The sequence below is a fragment of the Thalassophryne amazonica genome, chromosome 16 (genome assembly GCF_902500255.1).
Source record: "Thalassophryne amazonica chromosome 16, fThaAma1.1, whole genome shotgun sequence".
Taxonomy (NCBI): Eukaryota; Metazoa; Chordata; class Actinopteri; order Batrachoidiformes; family Batrachoididae; genus Thalassophryne; species Thalassophryne amazonica.
Window position 1 is genome coordinate 69,932,701 of NC_047118.1, and position 21,799 is coordinate 69,954,499.

The window sequence follows — 21,799 nt, forward strand, 5'->3', positions numbered from 1 at the left end:
CAGTGTCAGTGAATGGAATAATTAACATCATTTTTTTTCTTAAATTGAAATGGTTATGAATGCAACAACTGAGAGGGCATTTTGGAGTTACGGTATAATAGGCCAGGGGTGGTGGCCAAGTGGTTAGCGAGCTTGGTTTCAGCGTGGAAGGTTCCGGGTTCAAACCCCACTCTGCCACATTTGTCCCTGTAAACTCCATGGAGTTGCATCAGGAAGGGCATCTGCGTAAACTTGCCTCCATCTTGGGTCCACCTTGGCTCTGCTGTGGTAACCCCAAGTGAAAACAAGGGAGCAGCTGAAGGGACTTACTACTAGTACAAGGGTGGCCAAGTTCAGTCCTCGAGAGCCACCTTCCTGACACTCTTAGTTGTCTCCCTGCTCCAACACACCTGAATCCAATGAAAGGCTCATTAAAAACTCTGCTAACGTGTCTTTCATTGGATTGAGGTGTGTTGGAGCAGGGAGACAACTAAGAGTGTCAGGAAGGTGGCTCTCGAGGACCGAACTTGGCCACCCCTGTACTCGTATGTCTTCTAAAAGCAAATACATTTAAAACTTTCTGGAGCCCCCTCTCATTGTTAGTGAACCATATTTAGTCAGATTCAATGTTGTATAATCTATCCAGCATCCACTAATGACCCAATAAGTGACAAACATGTTTAGGGAGTATTAGATAAGCATAATGAAGTTGCATTGCAAAATTGTTTTTGTGCATCAAAGTTAAAACATTTTTTTAACTTGATGACTTAGAAGATGATATAATTTATTGTTTTAGCTATTGTTCTTTAAAGGTGCCTGGGTTGGTTAATCCATCCCAGCCATCTCATCCACATTTTTGCTTTACAACCCCTATAGTTTTAACAAGTCACGTCCAAATCTGGAAGCTTGTTGTCATGCGCTGCTGCATCTGGTAACATCAGGGAACTGCACTGGATAGAAACCATCCAGGTAGCCAGCAGAACCATTGCCACCTCTCAAAATTAATAATCTCCTGCAGCCAGGAAATGGAAGGGCATCCCCTTACTCCTGTCCAGTGACCTGGGCCATCAACACTAAGGCATCTAATGTCCTGGATCATACGCCGAGAATGTGACACATGGTCAAAATGTCATAGCTCACATTCAGGTCAAAATGTAAGTGACACTCCTTACCTGAATCTCCTGAAGTATCCACCGGTTTAACACAAAGTCATTCCAGTGGTACCCAAGGTTTCTCCAAAGAGATCTAATATTGAAGACATCCAGTCACTTTAGGATCAATTGGTTAGTGTTCCAACTCACCGCCATACTAAATACTTGTCCTTTTTGTCGAAATGTCTTGTCCTGTCATCACCAAGGGAAGGTGAGAAACTAAATTTTGATTACTTGTATGTGCTAGTACATGTGAAGAATTGACAATAAAGCCGACTTTGTCTTTGACTTTGATAAGACAAGAAGCACCAAGACCCTAAAGACTTGGACCTTTGTTTCTCCTGCAAAACATATCAGCACAGCCAAATCCCTCTGTATAGCAACCCATGACTCTATGAGGTGTTCCCAGGTGTCTCCTGATCCTCAAGTTCAACAGCTTTGATGCTTACGGAGACATGTGTGACATATGTTATGGCGACTTCACACATAACAAGGACACCTGGGTGAAAGAAGCAGAAACTGGAAGAATATCCATGAGCAAAAAAACTAAATGAAGAAGCATGAAGCATTACCCTGCTGTCGGGAGGGACACATGATCAGACAGGTGTGCACAATGGCATAGGTTTTGGTGCACACGCACGGTGAGTACCTGGAACGTGTTGCAACCACATCATGCCACTGCTGTGGGGGAAAGAAAACACACACCAAAAAAAACCCACCGCAAATTCTAATATTTAAACTTTCTTTTGAGCGGACAATACAAGTATGATTCTTCTGTTCCTCTATATAGACCTATGGTCATAGACCTGAATGAAGCAGTGTGGGCTTATCATGTCCAGATCTGCTGGGCCACACACGTGTGTCCCAGCCAGCCCTGCGTGGCACGCCAAAGAACAGTGCGTCATGGGACCAGAGCTGACGTGCGTGACATTCACATAGCCAGCTGAGTGTACATGTGATCATTTTTTATGTAATTATGTATGTAGTATTGTAGTATGTATTTATATCCTTTCCTGGTGGTGTTCTCTGTGTTTTAAATTTTAACACACTTTTGTGCATTGAGCCACCATTTCCCGCTGTCAGTGAGTGGCTGGCCAGCGATCAGCTGAGTAGGCGCCTTGCTATGCTGTGTGTGCTTCCGGACATGGCTGGGTCGGTCCCCATGTGAACTTGTATGTACATGATTATCAGGATGTCATGCAAGTGTGGCCTTGATCTTTGTATGCTGGCCAATTTCAGACCCATCTCCAAGCTCCTTTTTATTTCAAAATTTTCAAGAAAGTTGTTCATGCTCAGTTAAAGTCATTTTTAAATGAGCATGGTGTCTTGGAGGTCTTTCAGTCCAGCTTTAAAACTCTGCATAGCACAGAGTCAGCTCTATTAAAGGTTTTTAATGATATTTCTCACAGCTAATGACTCTGGTGACCATGTAATTCTTGTGCTGTGGACCTAACTGGGCCTTTGGACACTGTGGACCACAACCACCTTAGTGGCATGTTCCACCACCTAGTGGCATTCATGGTACTGCTCTGGAATGGTTGAAGTCATATGTGTAAGCCTTGGGAATTCGGAGTCCAGCTCTGCTCCACAGGGGACCATTTTGAGGGCCACTTGCTTTTTCTTTGATTTGTTGACCCAGGGCTCCATCTTGAGAAAGCATGGCATCTCTTTCATGTTATGCAGATGATAGCGATATAATGTGCCACTGAAGAAAAAAAGTTGCCTTCCTCTCCCTCACAACCACTTCTGTTATGTCTCGAAGATATCAAAGACTGGGATGCCTTGAACTTTTTAAATTTTAATGAAAATAACAACAGAAGTGATGGGTGTTTGGCCCCATTGGCTCGTGTGGACCTTGCCCATTTGACTGGAGCCCTTTGGCAGACTATGAAAGCCAACAATCACAAACTTGGGTTTGGATCAGAAAATTAGTTCTGTTGTGAAGTCCAGCTTCTTTCAGATTAGGCAGCTGGCAAAAGTGAAGCCATTTCTTGCACAAAAGCATTTAGAGACAGTGATCCATGCCTTCATAACATCTCACCTGGATTATTGTAATGCACTCTATTTTGGAGTCACCCAGTCCTCCCTTGCACGTCTCCAGCTGGTGCAAAATGCAGCCGCTCGCCCCCTAACTGGAGCACGTAAGAGGGAGCACATAACTCCCATCCTGGCCTGGCTGCCTGTGCATTTTGGAGTCCATTGTAAGATTTGCTTATTTGTTTTTAAGTCGTTAAATGGTCTTGTCCCCCCCTTGCCTCTCTGAGCTCCTTAATCCCTACACTCCTGCTCTGTGTCTCAGGTCAGCTGACATACCGCTCCTGGAGGTACCGAGGTCCAATCAGACAGAACATTTTCCACTGTTGCTCCAAAACTATGGAATGAGCTGCCATTGTATATTATACAAGCCTCCTCACTGTCCATTTTTAAAACAGTTTTAAAACCCATTTTTACTCCCTGGCTTTTTACTCTGCATGAGACTGTTTTTGTTTTAGTCTTTTATGGTTTTTGTTTACTTATTGTTTCTAATTGTTTTTAAAAACAATGAAACAATTGTTCTTATTTATTTTATTGCTTTTAATTGTTTTATGTCATTATGTCCAGCACTTTGTTTTCAACTATGGTTGTTTTAAAGTGCTATATAATAAAGCTGAGTTGAGTTTGAAGTGTGCCTCCCCTCTGCATGTCAAATGTGTTGGGAGAGCAGTGGGGCGACACACATGCAGGTCACATGTGTTGGGGGGAAACACTTTCTTGACATACACTCAACAAAAAAATAAACGCAACACTTTTGGTTTTGCTCCCATTTTGTATGAGATTAACTCAAAGATCTAAAACTTTTTCCACATACACAATATCACCATTTCCCTCAAATATTGTTCACAAACCAGTTTAAATCTGTGATAGTGAGCACTTCTCCTTTGCTGAGATAATCCATCCCACCTCACAGGTGTGCCATATCAAGATGCTGATTAGACACCATGATTAGTGCACAGGTGTGCCTTAGACTGTCCACAATAAAAGGCCACTCTGAAAGGTGCAGTTTTGTTTTATTGGGGGGGGATACCAGTCAGTATCTGGTGTGACCACCATTTGCCTCATGCAGTGCAACACATCTCCTTCGCATAGAGTTGATCAGGTTGTCAATTGTGGCCTGTGGAATGTTGGTCCACTCCTCTTCAATGGCTGTGCGAAGTTGCTGGATATTGGCAGGAACTGGTACACGCTGTCGTATACGCCGGTCCAGAGCATCCCAAACATGCTCAATGGGTGACATGTCCGGTGAGTATGCCTGCCATAGCAAGAACTGGGACATTTCAGCTTCCAAGAATTGTGTACAGATCCTTGCAACATGGGGCCGTACATTATCCTGCTGCAACATGAGGTGATGTTCTTGGATGTTTGGCACAACAATGGGCCTCAGGGATCTCGTCACGGTATCTCCTGTGCATTCAAAATGCAATCAATAAAATGCACCTGTGTTCTTCGTCCATAACAGACGCCATGCCCATACCATAACCCCACCGCCACCATGGGGGCCACTCGATCCACAACATTGACATCAGAAAGCCTCTCACCGCCACACGACGCCACACACGCTGTCTGCCTCTGCCCTGACAGTGTGAACTGGGATTCATCCGTGAAGAGAACACCTCTCCAACGTGCCAAACGCCAGCGAATGTGATCATTTGCCCACTCAAGTCGGTTACGACGACGAACTGGAGTCAGTCGAGACCGCCGATGAGATGACGAGCATGCAGATGAGCTTCCCTGAGACGGTTTCTGACAGTTTGTGCAGAAATTCTTTGGTTATGCAACCGATTGTTTCAGCAGCTGTCCGAGTGGCTGGTCTCAGACGATCTTAGGAGGTGAACATGCTGGATGTGGAGGTCCTGGGCTGGTGTGGTTAAACGTGGTCTGTGGTTGTGAGGCTGGTTGGATGTACTGCCAAATTCTCTGAAACGCCTTTGGAGACGGCTTATGGTAGAGAAATGAACATTCAATACACGAGCAACAGCTCTGGTTGACATTCCTGCTGTCAGCATGCCAATTGCACGGTCCCTCAAATCTTGCGACATCTGTGGCATTGTGCTGTGTGATAAAAACTGCACCTTTCAGAGTGGCCTTTTATTGTGGGACAGTCTAAGGCACACCTGTGCACTAATCATGGTGTCTAATCAGCATCTTGATATGGCACACCTGTGAGGTGGGATGGATTATCTCAGCAAAGGAGAAGTGCTCACTATCACAGATTTAGACTGGTTTGTGAACAATATTTGAGGGAAATGGTGATATTGTGTTTGTGGAAAAAGTTTTAGATCTTTGAGTTCATCTCATAGAAAATGGGAGCAAAACCAGAAGTGTTGCGTTATATTTTTGTTGAGTGTATGTGTTGCTTGGTAACCATATTTGTTACCATATATTGTTGTAACACACAGCTGTTACCAACAATATATGGGAGGTGATGGTCTAGTGGTTGAGGTATTGGCCCTCAGTTCAATCCCGCCTAACTGGAAAATCACTAAAGGCCTTGGGCAAGGCTTTAATCCCCTATTGCTCCCAATGTGTAGTGAGTGCCTTGTATGGCAGCACCCTGACATTATGGGTGAATGTGAGGCCTTAGTTGGAAAGCGCTTTGAGCATCTGATGCAGATGGAAAAGCACTATAAATTGCAGTCCATTTAGCATTTCTTACACTCGTGGGCACTTAGACAAATTTCACAGACAGCTCAAATGTGGTCAATCTGCTCTCTACTCTCATGCGGGGAGCCTTTTCTAAGTGTCCAGAGAGTGGTGTTGGATGTTCGTGTGTGGCGACACCTGCTGAGGAGAGGGGTCGAATGGGCACTTACAAGGGCACTCGCTGTCCTTGGTTGTGGGAACAGTTATATGAGGCGTTTGAGGGTGGCTCTGATTTTTCACGAGTGCCATGCAATTCCTCCTCCATGTACCAGCTTGGCTTTACTCATGTTATGTGTGAATGGGCCCTTAGGCTTGAAACGTACAGTCACATAACCCACACATTTAATTACTCACTGAACTTCTCAAATTCTGCACAGGGTATCCATTGATCCTGCAAAGATCACAACATTGTCCACAAAGTCAAGCTCAGTAAACCTTTCCTTGCCTATAAAAGCAGCTAAGCTGCCAATTCCACCTCACCAAAATAGATCATAGGCATTTAAGTTTGGAAATGAGCTGAAGCCCATCCTGTCCATGACAGTAAAAGTGAAGAGTAAAAACCTTGTAATCCATACTAAACTGTAAGGCAGAAATTCCTTGATAATGAACCCAATGTGAACTACTTTTTATTTTTGTTTTTTTGTTGTTGTTTGTTTGTTTTTAATTTCACTAAAAGCCTTTGCATTTTGATAGACATAACCACTGCACACAGCCAGTGAGAACTGCTTGTGGTCTTAGTTTTGGATAATGTAAAGCATGAAATGCAAGGGAGGACCTTCACTCTTGCTGAGGAATAATGACCCAGCAGCCAGTTCATTTATTATGGTACTTTGAAACTTTCACCACGGAAGGAGTTTTTCTTTGCAACAGGACATCCTGCTGCGACTGTAAAGGTGGCAGCATAATTCATTCAAACAATGTGGAAACCATGTCAGAAAAGGCCCCCATGTGTTTACTTTGTTAATTACTGAAATGTAATGGCCAGATTACACAGTCTGCCTCCAGGAAATGGTCAAACCTTTACATAAGGATGATGCCTGGCAAGTTCAACAGGTTTAACATTACAGCCTCAAAAACAAAGTTTTTGACACAATAAGTAGGAAAACAAACAATGTATTTGCTGTGTATTTTATGTATATGATATATGTACATTTCTGGACATAATGTTTATTCGGCCATTTTGAAGGTTTCTTGTGGTCGGTGGCAGGATTGGCAAGTCAGCCACTACAAAATATTTCATGAAGCTTGACAAAGGAAAGAGGGTATGCTGATATCCAATTGTAGGATAGCATTTGCTATTTCAAGGAAAGCTGGCAGCTGATCAGTTCTTAGCTCTGGAAAAAATGAAACCACATGAAAGCACCAAAGGTTTTGTCTTTGAAAGGTGGTGACTGCTGTGGTGCTGAGGTGTTGCCTACTACAAGGTGGTGTCCAGGTCCAAACCAGAAGAAGCTCATGTACAACCCCAATTCAAATGAAGTTGGGGTATTGTGTAATATGTAAAAAAAAAAAAAAAAGAAGACAATGATTTGCAAATCCTCTTCAACCAATATTCAATTGAATACACCACAAAGACAAGATATTTAAAGTTCAAAATGGTAAAATGTATTGTTTTTGTGCAAATATTTTCTCATTTTGAATGGATGCCTGCAACACATTTCAAAAAAGCTGGGACAGTGGTAAGTTTACCACTATGTTACATCACCTTTCCTTCGAACAACACTCAATAAGTGTTTGGGAACTGAGGGACACTAATTGTTGAGCTTTGTAGGAATAAAAGAGCATCCCCAAAAGGCTCAGCCGGTCACAAGCAAAGATGGGGTGAGGATCACCACTTTGTGAACAACTGTATGAAAAAAAATAGTCCAACAGTTTAAACCCTCTGGGGTCAGAGGGCATTTTTGGACAGTTCACTGCTGGCATAAATGTTTTATTATTGCGGTTAACAGCTCTCCCTGCATCCCCAATCAAGTTCATGTCTCTTTTTGTCAGGACAACCTGTGCTTTCAATAATATATATGCTTTGTTGTGTTTTATAAGTATAATAAAGGTTTACAATCAAAATAAGGAATGAAAAAAGTAAAGTGAAAATTATTTACCACACACATTTATTCAAAACACACAGCAAAACTATGATAAACAACTGGTTTGACACTTATAAAGGTAATTTGAGGTCTTGTGTGAAAGACTGTACAACAAAAAGGTTCAAAACAGAAAACCCAACTGCACATTTTGAACAATATATACAAAATGGTCTATGCATATTTTTTTCTTCATGGTAAAAGCAACAGAGTTATCCAGTAACATTCACATGCAAACTAGTGGAGCAATCCTGATAGTTACACACTCTTTGTTTGAGCACGAGATTGTCATCAGAGGCTCTCCATCTGCTCCGTCTGCTTTCAGTGATCACTGTGCTCAATGGCGCAGGGCACATTTGAAGCCCAATAGTATGTACTCATTGGAGCACCCAGGGGGCTATTCAAATGGGCCAACTAGCAACATATTACTCCTGAAAATGATCTTTGGCTTTCACGTGAGGTGAATCTGCCATACGATTGGATTTTGGAAACCATGTGACGGTGAACCAATTCCGATTGGACACTCACATTGCGCATGTCATCACACAGCTTCTATGAGGAGTTCAAAGATGGCTGATGGCTGGCTCGAAAATCCACGGAGTTAACTTTTCAGCAAAAAAGAAGTAAGTTTCTATCTCATATCATTAAAGTAAAACTTGGTCTTAGCCATTGTATATGATGGTGTCAGCCCCAGAGGGTTAAGAACAATGCTTCTCAATGTTCAATTGGAAGGAATTTAGTGATTCCATCATCTACAGTTCATAATATAATCATAAGATTCAGAGAATCTGGAGAACTTTCTACACATAAGGGACAAGGCCAAAAACCAACATTGAATGCCTGTGCCCTTCGATCCCCCAGGCGACACTGCATTAAAAACCGACATCGTTGTGTAAAGGATCATACTGTGTGGGCTCAGGAACACTTCAGAAAACCATTGTCAGTTAACACAGTTCATCGCTACATCTACAAGTGCAAGTTAAAACTCTACCATGCAAAGCGAAAGCCATACATCAACAACATCCAGAAAAGCAGCCGCCTTCTCTGAGCCTGAGCTCATTTTAAATGGACAGATGCAAATTGGAGACGTGTGCTGTGGTCTGATGAGGCCACATTTCAAATTGTTTTGGATATCATGACGTCATGTCCTCTGGAAAAAAGAGGAAAAAGACCATCCAGACTGTTACCAGCGCAAGTTCAAAAGCCAGCATCTGTGATGGTATAGGGGTGTGTTAGTGCCCATGGTATGGACAACTTACACATCTGTGACAGCACCATCAATGCTGAAAGGTACATCCATGTTTTGGAGACAACATATGCTGCCATCCAAGCAATGTCTTTTTCAGGGATGTCCCTGCTTATGTTAGCAAGACAATGCCAAGCCACATTCTGCACATGTTACAACAGCGTGGCTTCGTAGTAAATAGTGTGGGTACTAGACTGGCTTGCCTGCAGTCCAGACCTATGCCCATTGAAAATGTGTGATGCATTATGAAGCGCAAAATAAGACCATAGAGATGCCGGATTGTGTGAACTATTGAAGTCGTACATCAAGCAGAATGGGAAAGAATTTTATCTTCAAAGCTTCAAGAATTAGTGTCCTCTGTTGCCAAACACTTATTGAGTGTTGTTAGAAGGAAAGGTGATGTAACACAGCCATAAACATACCACTGTCCCAGCTTTTTTGAAATGTGTTGCAGGCATCCATTTCAAATTAGCAAATATTTGCTCAAAAACAATAAAGTTTATTAGTGTGAACATTAAAGATCTTGTCTTTGTGGTGTATTCAACTGAATATAGGTTGAAGAAGATTTGCAAATCGTATTCTGTTTTAATTTACATTTTACACAACGTCTCAACTTCATTGGAATTGGGTCTGTAATTGCACACCTATAAATCAACCTTTCTGTCAGCAAGGATGACCTTTCAAATGCTGTTGTGGGAGCTGTAGAGTCTGAGATGCAAAGACCTGAAAGTGGCCACATCCTACTTTTAGCCTCGTTTGTCCCTGTGTCAGTGCAATGGGGGACTAGCATCTGCTGTGGCTGAAAGAGGTGTCAGATGTCACCCCAACTTGAACCAAGCATTCTCTCCATGTTGTATTATTGTCTAAGTTTATGCACCAGCACAGTCAGTGATGTCTCAGTGAGGGAGAATTTTTACTGTCAGGTCACTGTGTTATCGATATGCCCAATTTCACTGGTCATGGGAAATTTCAATGCAACCACAGGTGCAAACAGTGCTTTTGCACAAATGTATGGTTTACACACCTACCAAGTTTGAGAAGTCTTCAGTTGAAGTGTTGCTGAAGGATATTTGCAAAGTGTCCAATCTTATCTAGACTGTAATATTAGACTGTTCGAAACTGGTGACCCAAATGAAGTGCGCAAGTCCTTCTGTGACCACAGCCTGAAATTTGCCAGGGATTGCGCTGAAGTCAGTAATGTCCAAGGAGAATGTGTTTCATATCTGAGGTTATTTTGAATATCACCTAGAGGAGACATAGTTGATTGATGGCAGTGGTTAAGCTGTATGTGTAACTGAGACAGTGGAATGTGAGAGCCTGGAAGGTAGACAAGGAGGCATTTCTTAAGGGCCCCTTGACATTCTGCCTCAATCATGTCATAACACGATTGAGGGAGAATGCACATAAAGGAGGAGTCAAATGGCACTCGTGAAATCGGAGCCACACTTAAATGCCTCATACAGTAGTTGCCACATTCATTCGGGCACAGCACATGCACTCTATATCTGCATGTGCTCACGCTGGAAGAGGGCAAGTTGAAGTCGCACTGCCATTTGATTGTGTTTGCCGCATTTAAACAGCATGTTGTACACAGTTTGGTCATATCATGCCGCAGCTGAGCAACTGCACAAATCATCATCCATGTCAAAACTTGGCTGAATGACGTGATCAGGTCAGCCTTCACACCAGCGGCCGAACGTTGTCAAATGCTGGATGAATGGCTACCAATTCCTCGGCTGGGGTTGGCTGGAGTCCAGGTGTCGCCCATGAACATCCAAAACCACTTGCGGGGGCACTGAGAAAAGGTGGGGCCATTCACGCTGCCAGCACGAGAGTAGAGAACGGTGACCACTTTCAACCTGGCTGTGCAAATCGCGCAACATGTTTTAAGTGCCCCATAGGTGTGCTGTTACCAAGCAACACACAATGTCATGCAAGCCCACACATGTGGTGTGCGAGTGTGCACCCCATGACATGTGTCTTGTGAGTGTGTCGTACCCCCCGCAACATAGATGTTGTGAGGAGTGTGTCATTGTCCCACCCCCCATGCCATGTTCCAACATGGTCAGGTGCAGCTGAGGTGCCTGGAGTGCGATCGCTGTCCAACGTAGCATGCATCTGGACAGCTGCAATGTCCAGCTGGAACAGCTGACCACTGTGTACTCACAACTCAGCTGAAGCACATATGTCATGCCATCAACAACATGAACAACACTCCACACAATGCACATGTGTGCGGGCTCTCATGCTCATGTTGGTTCCAGCTGACAGCGGCTCAATGCATGGCATGTTAAATGAAAACAAAGAGAACAGAGCAATTAAATAAATTCATGTAACAATATCTACATACATAATAACATAACAAATACATAAATAAATTAATCACATGACAAAGGAGCTGAGAGTGAGACCTTTTCTTTGAGCTGAGTTAATTTGGTAAGGTGGGCATGTCCATGCCAGCCGCTGCTGTTGGGATCTGCAGACCCACGAGTCACAGCTGGAGAACACATACCATTCCATGAAGGACTGGTTCTGGACAACACTCCACAGAGAGGTGTGCGCTTAGGCATGCTGTCCTCGCGTGGAAATACATAAAACACATATCGCATTTGCAACTGCGGGGAGTGACTGCATCAACATGCACACATCAGGTTGTCCCATGTGAAAAACCGTCTGATCATGTGTACACTCAGTTGGTGATCTGAATGTCATGTCACCCATGTCAGCTATGGTCCACATAAGACAGTATTTTTCGGCATGCCACTCGCTGGACACTTGGGGCCAGTTGGACATGCAGCACCAGCAGATGTGGCTTGATAAGACCGCACTGCTTCATTCATGCCATTTCATGAATGTATGTCTATGACCATGGGTCACATATAGAGGATCATAGTTGTGTTGTCTGCTCGATAAAAGTGATTAAATATTAGAAATTGTTGCTTTTTTTTTCTCCACAGCAGTGGCGTGATGTGATGTCATGCATTCCAGGTGCTTACACTGTGTTCGTGCATGCACACAAGGGTGCACAAAAACATTGCCTGCAGTATTGTGCATGCCTATCCTACCATGTGTCTCTCCCGACAGCAGTGGAATGTTTCGCGGTTCCCCATTATCTTTTCTTTTTTTTTTTTTTTTTTTTTTTGCAGTTTTTCAGCTGGGTTCCTGCTTCTTTCATCAGAACTTTGTATTATGTGTGAAGGAGCGGTAAAGGAATCTCTGATAAGGTGACTATCTGTAGTGTAGTTACCTCAGCGGCTGACAGAGGAATCTAAACATGACCTTCCTCCAAATCTAGACCTCATACCACCTGCGTTATGGTGTGTGAATAGTTCATCATCGTACTCTGAGTTGGGTCAGCCACTTTGAGTAGTAGCATAACTCTGATTGAATCATCCTCCTGGTGGGATGTCAGATATCTCCAGTTCCAGGGTACTTTTAACTGAATCTCCAGTAAATTGTGAACCATATATGTTAGTGAGATTGCAAAAGACAGTGCAGTGAGGAAAATAAGTATTTGAACACCCTGCGGTTTTGCAAGTTCTCCCACTTAGAAACATGGAGGGGTCGGGAATTATCATCTTAGGTGCATGTCCACTGTGAGACACATAATCTAACAAAAAAAAAAAAAAAAAATCAGAAAATCAGAAATCACAATGTATGATTTTTTAATAATTTATTGTATGTTACTGCTGCAAATAAGGTATTTGAACACCTACCAACCAGCAAGAATTCTGGCTCACACAGGACCTGTTAATTTTTCTTTAAGAAGCCCTCTTAACTCTTTACCTGTATTAATTGCACCTGTTTGAACTTGTTACCTGTATAAAAGACACCTGTTCACACACTCAATCAGTCACACTCCAACCTGTCCACCATAGCCAAGACCAAAGAGCTGTGTAAGGACACCAGGAACAAAACTGTAGACCTGCACAAGGCTGGGATGGACTACAAGACAACTGACAAGCAGCTTGGACAACAACTGTTATGATTATTTATTAGAAAGTGGAAGAAACACAATATGACTGTCAGTCTCCCTCAGTCTGGGATTCTATGCAAGATCTCACTTCGTGGGGTAAGGATGATTCTGAGAAAGCTCAGAACTACACAGGAGGACCTGGTCAATGACATGAAGAGAGCTGGGACCACAGTCACAAAGATTGCATTAGTAACACATGATACTGTCATGGTTTAAAATCCTGAAGGGCAGCAAGGTCCCCTTACTCAAGCCAGCACACGTCCAGGCCCATTTGAAGTTCACCAGTGACCATCTGGATGATCCAGAGGAGGCATGGGAGAAGGTCATGTGGTCAGATGAGACCAGAATAGAACTTTTTGGAATCAACTCCACTTACCATGTTTAGAGGATGAGAAAAAACCCAAACATCATACTCTGGGGGTGCTCTTCTGCAAAGGGTACAGGACGACTGCACCGTATTGAAGGGAGGATGGATGGAGTCATGTATTGCAAGATTTTGGCAAACAACCTCCTTCCCTCAGTAACAGCATTGAAGATGGGTCATGGCTGGGTCCTTAGTGATTTTCCAGTCAGGTGGGATTTGAACCCATGACCTTCTGGACTCAAGCCCAACACCTTAACCACTAGACCATCACCTCCCCTAACATACAACAGTAACATACAAATAAATTAGTAGAAAATCATACATTCTGATTTCTGGATTTTTTTTTAGATTATGTCTCTCACAGTGGACATGCACCTAAGATGGAAATTTCAGACCCCTCCATGATTTCTAAGTGGAGAACTTGCAAAATCGCTGGGTGTTCAAATACTTATTTTCCTCACTGTGAAATAGCTGAGGTGTATGTGGTACTGGAGCTGAAATCTTTCAGGTGGGTAGAAATGCTGTTCAGGAAGTCAGAGACTCTTTCCCCACCCTACACAGCACTCACAGTTCCCGTATGTAGGCCAGCGTCAGAATTCACTGGTCAAAATTCATAGAATTTTCAACAGAATTTAGTGGGAAATATTTCAAATTCAAATTCTGGTTTTCATCAATGATGTGTAACCTGAGCCTCAGAGTGCTGAACAGACACTTTAACACAGTGAGACAGAGTCAGTGCTGTCAGCTTGTTGATATTCTCACTAAATCTGGTAACTTTCCAAACCCTCTTGATGAATTATTTCCATAAAAGTGACTAGCAACAAATCCAGCTTCTTTACCTGGCGTCACTGGAGACTTTTCTGGTGATTGGCGAATCAAAAGTGACAGCACGTACTGTTCTCACCAAGCGTCAGCAGGTCTCCCCACCTCCGTTCAGCCCACTGCAGCTGCAAAGCTATAGAGCCCTATTGCAAAGCACTGAGTGGAAGGATATCTAGAATCCTCTGTCTTCAAACACACATACGCGATGACTCCACGGCTGTCCCCGCATCGAATGGCAAACCTCACTCGGACTCGTTCAGCCTTTACCTCGTTTGCTGCACTGTTACTAATTAGTCTCCAGACTTTGAGGATCCCTGGCCTTGAGGAGTTATGTTATTTTGAGCCGTGACAGCCAATTTTAATGGAAAATAAACAAATAAACCAACAACCATTTTAACTGGAAGTTCTAAATATTATTAAGGTATTTTTACTCACTTTTTGACTCTCATAATGTTTTTTCAACAAATACATTAACAGTAAAATGAACAGTAAATGAACAAAGGACAAGGCCACAATAACACTCACAGTATTATTGTTATTAATAGAAAGAGAGAGAGAAAAAATACATTGTACAATAACAAAGGTAAAGACATTCTTTAACATTAATTCTCTTCAAAAAATTCCTTATAGAGCATGACAGTTTTATAACATTTGGAAGTCTAGAAGCTCAATACTGCTTATACATTGTTCAAATTCATCCAGAAATCTGTGTAAATTTCTTTTCAATACTCTGCATTTATTAATATGGAATTTAACCCTCTGGGGTCCGAGGGCATTTTTTGGACAGTTCACTCGCCTGGCATAAATGTTTTATTATTGCTGTCAACAGCAATAATACAGGACAACCTGTGCTTTCAGACTATATATATGTTTTTGTTGTGTTTTATAAGTGTAATAAAGGTTTCCAATCAAAAATAGGCAAGGAAAAAATGAAGCAAAAAATAATTTTCCACACATTTATTCAAAACACACAGGAAACTATAATAAACAACTGTTTTGACACTGTATAAATGTAATTTGAGGTCTTGTGTGAAACACTGTACAACAAAAAGGTTCAAACAATAAACACAAATGCAAATTTTGAACAATATATACAAAATGGTCTATGTGTTTTGTTGTCCATTGATATGGTAAACAGTGCTTTACGCAGAGAAAGCAACAGAGTTATCCAGAGTTGTACTGTTGTGGCTGGGGTGCCTGGGGTGCCTGGCTGCCTTTCGTTTCTGTCTTCTGTTTCTGTCTTTTGTTTTTCCTTCCAGGTGGCACGCGTTTAGGACTGAGTGGCTGTGTGGCTGAGTTATCAGGACCTCACCCTGATCACCTGAGGCTGATCATGTGCAGCTCGTCAGGACTCACAGCTGTGGTGCATCTACACGGATTGGAGCATGGTGGCATTTAAGTCTGGAGTACACAGTGTGTATTTGCCAGAGACTCGACCTTGTGACCAGACGGGTGAGATCGTCGTCTTGAGAGCCATCTCATCCTTATGGATGCAGAGAACGTCCAGGTTTGATGCCATGGTCTGTGAAAGAGGAGGGGTGAGGTCTCACGCTCGCCAGCACACTTCCTGAGACTCGGTTTGTCGCGGCCACCTGGGGGGTGTCGGCGGGGTCCTTGGGTCCGAACTGTTTCTGGCTCCGGACCGTTAGTGCTGCTGGGAGCACACCGGCATTCCACCACGCCAGACCGCGCACTTATTTGTTTGTATTATCACATCATTGTTATGTTATTAAAGTCAGTTATCCTTTGTACCGTGCTCTGCTTATTTTATACTGGGTCCTTCAAACGCTGGTCGGTTCTCCGGGCTGCGTCCGACACATAACAGTAACATTCACATGCAAACTAGTGGAGCAATCCTTATAGTTACACACTCTTTGTTTGAGCATGTGAGATTGTCATCAGAGGCTCTCTGTTCTCCTGCTTTCAATGGTCGCTGTGCATAATGGCACAGGGCACAGTGAGTATGTACTAATAGTATGTACTCAGTGGGGCACCCAGGGGGCTATTCAAATGGGCCAACTAGTAACATATCACTCCTGAAAACGATCTTTGGCTTTTCACGTGAGGTAAATCTGCCCTACGTTTGGATTTTGGAAAACCATGTGACGGTGAACCAATTCCGATTGGACACTCATATTGCACACATCATCACACAGCTTCTATGAGGAGTACAAAGATGGCCAATGGCTGGCTGAAAGTCGGCGGAGTTAACGTTTCACAAAAAAAAAAGTAAGTTTCTATGTCATATCATTAAAAAGTTATTATAATTTAGTCTTAGCCATCGTATATGACGGCGTTGGCCCCAGAGGGTTAACAAACAATATTAAAAAGTTGATAATATATTCAACTGAGCAGTCGGCAACACTAGACAAAGTGTAATGTAAAGTTTTTTTTAATGAAATGTTTGTCATTGACATCAGATAGATTTACTCTTCAGCATGTTTTTATTTAGATATTTTTTACTAACCTGCCGGTGTAATGTAATTAGTGCCATTGTCTTCTTAAATGTGTAGTTATCAAACACAAAGTTTTGGCTTTTAGGTTCCTGGTTTGTAAGAAACAGGAACCTAAACGCAACATTCCTGTTTGTAAGAAACAGGAATTTGAGACGATCTGAATCTACATCCGGATTCTGGATCAAGATTTCCCTTTAAATAGGCTTTGAAGGATTACTTCAAAACTACTTCACAGATTCTCACCAAATTTGCACCACATATAGATATTAGTGCATGGAAGACTCTACTGAATTTTGGAGGTGATCCGGATATGGCTTGGTGAACATCAGAGATCCCTGATTGCTCTTGTTGGAATATATATATATTTTTTGGGCTGCTTAAGAATTGACACACATATTATAAATGGATAACATACACTGTTTCTTTGTACTGTAGACTCCTGCTGGCATTTATTTTGCCAACTCAAATGAGACTTTCAACCCCACATTTCTCAGAATAAAGGAGAAGTTAGCCACTTGGCTTCCATAGGTGGTACAGCGTTACTCAACCATGAACACTGTTGAACATCTCTGTCATAAGTGCATCACTGGTGGGATTTGATTCTGACTTGATGTATCATTTTTGGTTGATTGTGCTATTTTGTTTCCTGGAAGTAGATGACAGTGTGTCATGTCCAGTTTGTGACTGTGTCCCATCTCACTAAAGTTCTCAATGAAATTAAACATAAAAACCTTTGGCTAAATATTCAAGTACAAGGTGTAATTGATTTTACCTGTTGTCTACTGTAGTTTTGAGGACATTGATAAACTCCTGGTAGCCCGGGAACTTTGACGTGACAATGGAGAGATGTGCCAGTCATACTCCTCCATGATATTCAACATCAGCAGTGCCTCCTGCTGGATGGAGGCAAAACTGGAAGAATGTTGACTTCACATCCTGGGAAGACAAAACAGGCAAAATTGGAAAAGAGGTGAAAAGTGAAGTTTATTCATGAAGAATGTACCTAAAGTGCATAGACACAATTTAAATAACAAGTAATAATTAGCACATATACAGTATGTGTACAGACACAATCTGTCTGTCACGCATACAGATCAAGCATAATAACCGTCTCACAGAGGAAATGTATTGCCGAAGAGCGCCGAACAATTCAATTAAGGTTAAATTGGATTGATGCAGTACAGGCAAGCTGCAGAACTCTGTGGGCTGCTTATGGGGAATGAGGAATACATTCACTCCGAGTCATTCATATCCACTCCATTAACCTGACTCAGAATCATTTGCTACTTAATTTAGTCAATGCAGACACATAATTGATGGTGCTAATTCTTCTTACACACACACACCACACACACACACACACCACACACACACACACACACACACACACACCACAAGCCCACTACACCATAAGCCATAAGCCGCCTGGAGGCATGAAGAGCTGTTAGAATGAAAAGTTAGACAAATTCCTGATGTTATTTTCCTTGGACTGAGGAAGTACACAGAGTCTTTTTTTTTTTTTTTGGAAGTATCACAGACTACATTATCAGAATTATTTTTGAAGTATATAACTGTTTTTCCAAGTTGACTGAAAACAATTTTGGACTCCTATTTAAAGTTTGTGTTGGATTGTTGATGTCAAAGCAGCAGTGACACACCAAAATGTAAGTCCTTTTTCTGTTGTTAATAATTAATATATTATCAAATCTATTTTAGATGTTATATAAAAAAAAGAATGTTTTTACATTCTATCAATGGAACAATTATTTAATTCAGTGAAAGATGGAATGTTCCAGTTTTCACCTCATGAAATATTCATACCATTGAACTCATAAACATCATCATTTGCATATTGGAAAACATATTGTCCTGTAGCCCATCCCAGCCTTGTGCAGGTCTATAGTTTTGTCCCTGGTGTACTTAGACAGCTCTTTGGTCTTGGCCGTGGTGGATAGGTTGGAGTGTGATGACTGAGTGTGTGGACAGCTGTCTTTTATACAAATACAAGTTCAAACAGGTTCATACAGGTAAAGAGTGCAGAATAGGAGGGCTTCTTGAAGAAAAACTAACAGGTCTGTGAGAGCCAGAATTCTTGCTGGTGATAGGTGATCAAATACTTATTTTCATGCAATAAAATGCAATTATATTAAAATTAAAAATCATACAATGTGATTTTCTGATTTTGTTTGTAGAGTCTAGCTCTCAAAGTCTAGCTACGATAAAATACAGACCTCTCCATTCTTTTTACGTGGAAGAACTTGTAAAATCGACAGTGGATCAAATACTTATTTGCCTCACTGTATAAATGGCTCATTAATTCAAGTTCATGCACAGTGTAATACTGATAAAAGTATGGATATTATTATTGTTATTATTATTATTTTATTATTATTATATTTGTAGCAGTAGTCATAGTAGTATGGTAGTATTAGTAGTACATGCAAAAAAAAGTCTTCAAATGTGGATATTTGCTCTAAAGGTGATGGGTAGAAGCACACATTCTGTCCTCTTTCCTCTGGCTATGCCTCTGCCCTGCAGCCTTTATGGGAAGAATGTAGAAACTGTGTATTTAGTGGAAAGCTCTACCTGAATGACAGGATTGCTGTCAAAAGTCACTATAGCTGCTGCTGGCACCATGCTAACACAGCTGGATGATATGCATAGACTTTGAAATAAAACGTATATATATGTAAAAGTATATATATGTTTCTAATGCTCACTGTGGGTATGCTGCTCTTGTTCATTACATTACCACTGCTATGAGACGGAGCAAGTTGATGCAAACTGTTTTATTTTTCAGCTGAGCACTGCTGCACAAAGCAGCAGACCATCGTATGTTGGTGCTTCAATTATACACACCCCATCACAGTTTACCTATTGATACCATTCACAGCTGGATGGACTTTGACGATCCAGATGAATGTATCTTGTCCAAGGAGACAGACAAGTATATGAAGCACAGACCTGTAATCAATCCCACTCTATATTTGTAGTCCAAATGCTAACCAACACACTTCATCTACATTGTCTCAGTCCACTCAGCTAAAAATGAGTACCAGCCTGGGCTGGGAAAGTAGCCTGTGTCGGACTGGGGTCCTGTCCAGATGGAGTCATAGATTCTGATCTGCTTGAAATTATGGAGTCCGGCGATAAGCACTGGCACCAAAAGCCCCCTTGCCAATACAGGAATTACTTCAAAACCTAACCCACAAGCTGTACCTTGTCTGCAAGGTAAGCCTTTTAAACTCAGACAGTTTGGCAGGCAGGTCTTCTGTACTTGTTGGTTAACATTTATTCAAATCCTTAACAGCTTTGCTTCCTAGAATTATTTGTTTTTGTTATTGGTAGTATGATAAATGCAGTTGTCAGCCATCTGAGTCTGGTCTGCTTAAGCTTTGAGGTTGTATGATCAAAACCCAAGTGATTTTTTCCTAACCACTGTCAGCTACATGATTGCTCAGAGGGAGTGTAAGGTTAGACCTTACCCTTGTGAAGCATCTTAAGGTGACCTATGTTGTGATTTTGCGCTACATAAATAAATTTAATTGAATTGTGATTAATTAACCGGCGTTGGACTCCCCTTGCTGTCTCTTCTCTGTGCTTAGAAAATCAGTACGTCCTGTGTGATTACAGGTTGCTGCAAGAACCACACTTCCTGCTCGTTCTTGATAAAGAGTTTGAAATTTCTTCCCACAGTTGGTAAGGAAGGGCCATAAATCTTCTGGACTGAGACAAATTGCACTTTTGGACAGTTAGTAATGTGATTATGGCCTGCAGCTGTTACCAACGTACTGCATGTGCATTAGCTTTTGGGTTAGTGACAAAAATCATCAAAAACAGCCATTCTTGCAATGTTATGACATTCACCTATTTGCAGACACACTTGCAAACTGTTGGCAACAGCTATGTTATTTTTCTGCTTGCATTGCATGATGATGTCTTTCTGTGATCAGGTCAGTTTTTAATCAGTAATTTGCTTTGCCCAATATTCTGCTGTGAATGATGGACATTCATTTGCATTAAAATTGTCTGCCCATGACAACAGGACTTTCCCGTAAACTGACAAAGAGTATCGGCAACTACTAATCAGCTTAATCATTTACTGTTTTATGAATTACACTCAAGGATTAAGCTTCAATTATTGGTTCTGACACATTACAGGCAAGTTATTGTGAAGAATGAAGCACAATGAAGTGCACTGACCATATTATCGTAATCTTGCAGTAATTTAACAAATACAGAAGTAATAAATACACTGCCACAGACATGCTATTCAGTCAAAAAATAATTAACTATAAACAACTGGTTGCTTAAACTTTAAAAATAATGGTGGAATTTGTTCACAGTGTCAGTGAATGGAATAATTAACATCATTTTTTTTCTTAAATTGAAATGGTTATGAATGCAACAACTGAGAGGGCATTTTGGAGTTACGGTATAATAGGCCAGGGGTGGTGGCCAAGTGGTTAGCGAGCTTGGTTTCAGCGTGGAAGGTTCCGGGTTCAAACCCCACTCTGCCACATTTGTCCCTGTAAACTCCATGGAGTTGCATCAGGAAGGGCATCTGCGTAAACTTGCCTCCATCTTGGGTCCACCTTGGCTCTGCTGTGGTAACCCCAAGTGAAAACAAGGGAGCAGCTGAAGGGACTTACTACTAGTACAAGGGTGGCCAAGTTCAGTCCTCGAGAGCCACCTTCCTGACACTCTTAGTTGTCTCCCTGCTCCAACACACCTGAATCCAATGAAAGGCTCATTAAAACTCTGCTAACGTGTCTTTCATTGGATTGAGGTGTGTTGGAGCAGGGAGACAACTAAGAGTGTCAGGAAGGTGGCTCTCGAGGACCGAACTTGGCCACCCCTGTACTCGTATGTCTTCTAAAAGCAAATAGATTTAAAACTTTCTGGAGCCCCCTCTCATCGTTAGTGAACCATATTTAGTCAGATTCAATGTTGTATAATCATCCATCAGCCATAATGACCCAAAGTGACAAACATGTTTAGGGAGTATGATAAGCATAATGAAGTTGCATTGCAAAATTGTTTT

General features: G+C 41.8%; 1 protein-coding gene and 1 long non-coding RNA gene across 2 annotated transcripts in view; both read right to left on the bottom strand.

Annotated features, from left to right (window-relative positions):
* Positions 1-21,799, bottom strand: part of grin2aa (glutamate receptor, ionotropic, N-methyl D-aspartate 2A, a) — a 648,709-nt gene that overhangs the window by 258,264 nt on the left and 368,646 nt on the right. The window lies entirely within an intron of this gene.
* LOC117528657 lies at positions 14,920-16,646 on the bottom strand. Its single transcript, XR_004565851.1, has 2 exons — positions 16,615-16,646; positions 14,920-15,056 (listed from the first exon to the last, which is right to left on the bottom strand). It is a non-coding gene; the product is annotated as an uncharacterized LOC117528657 (long non-coding RNA).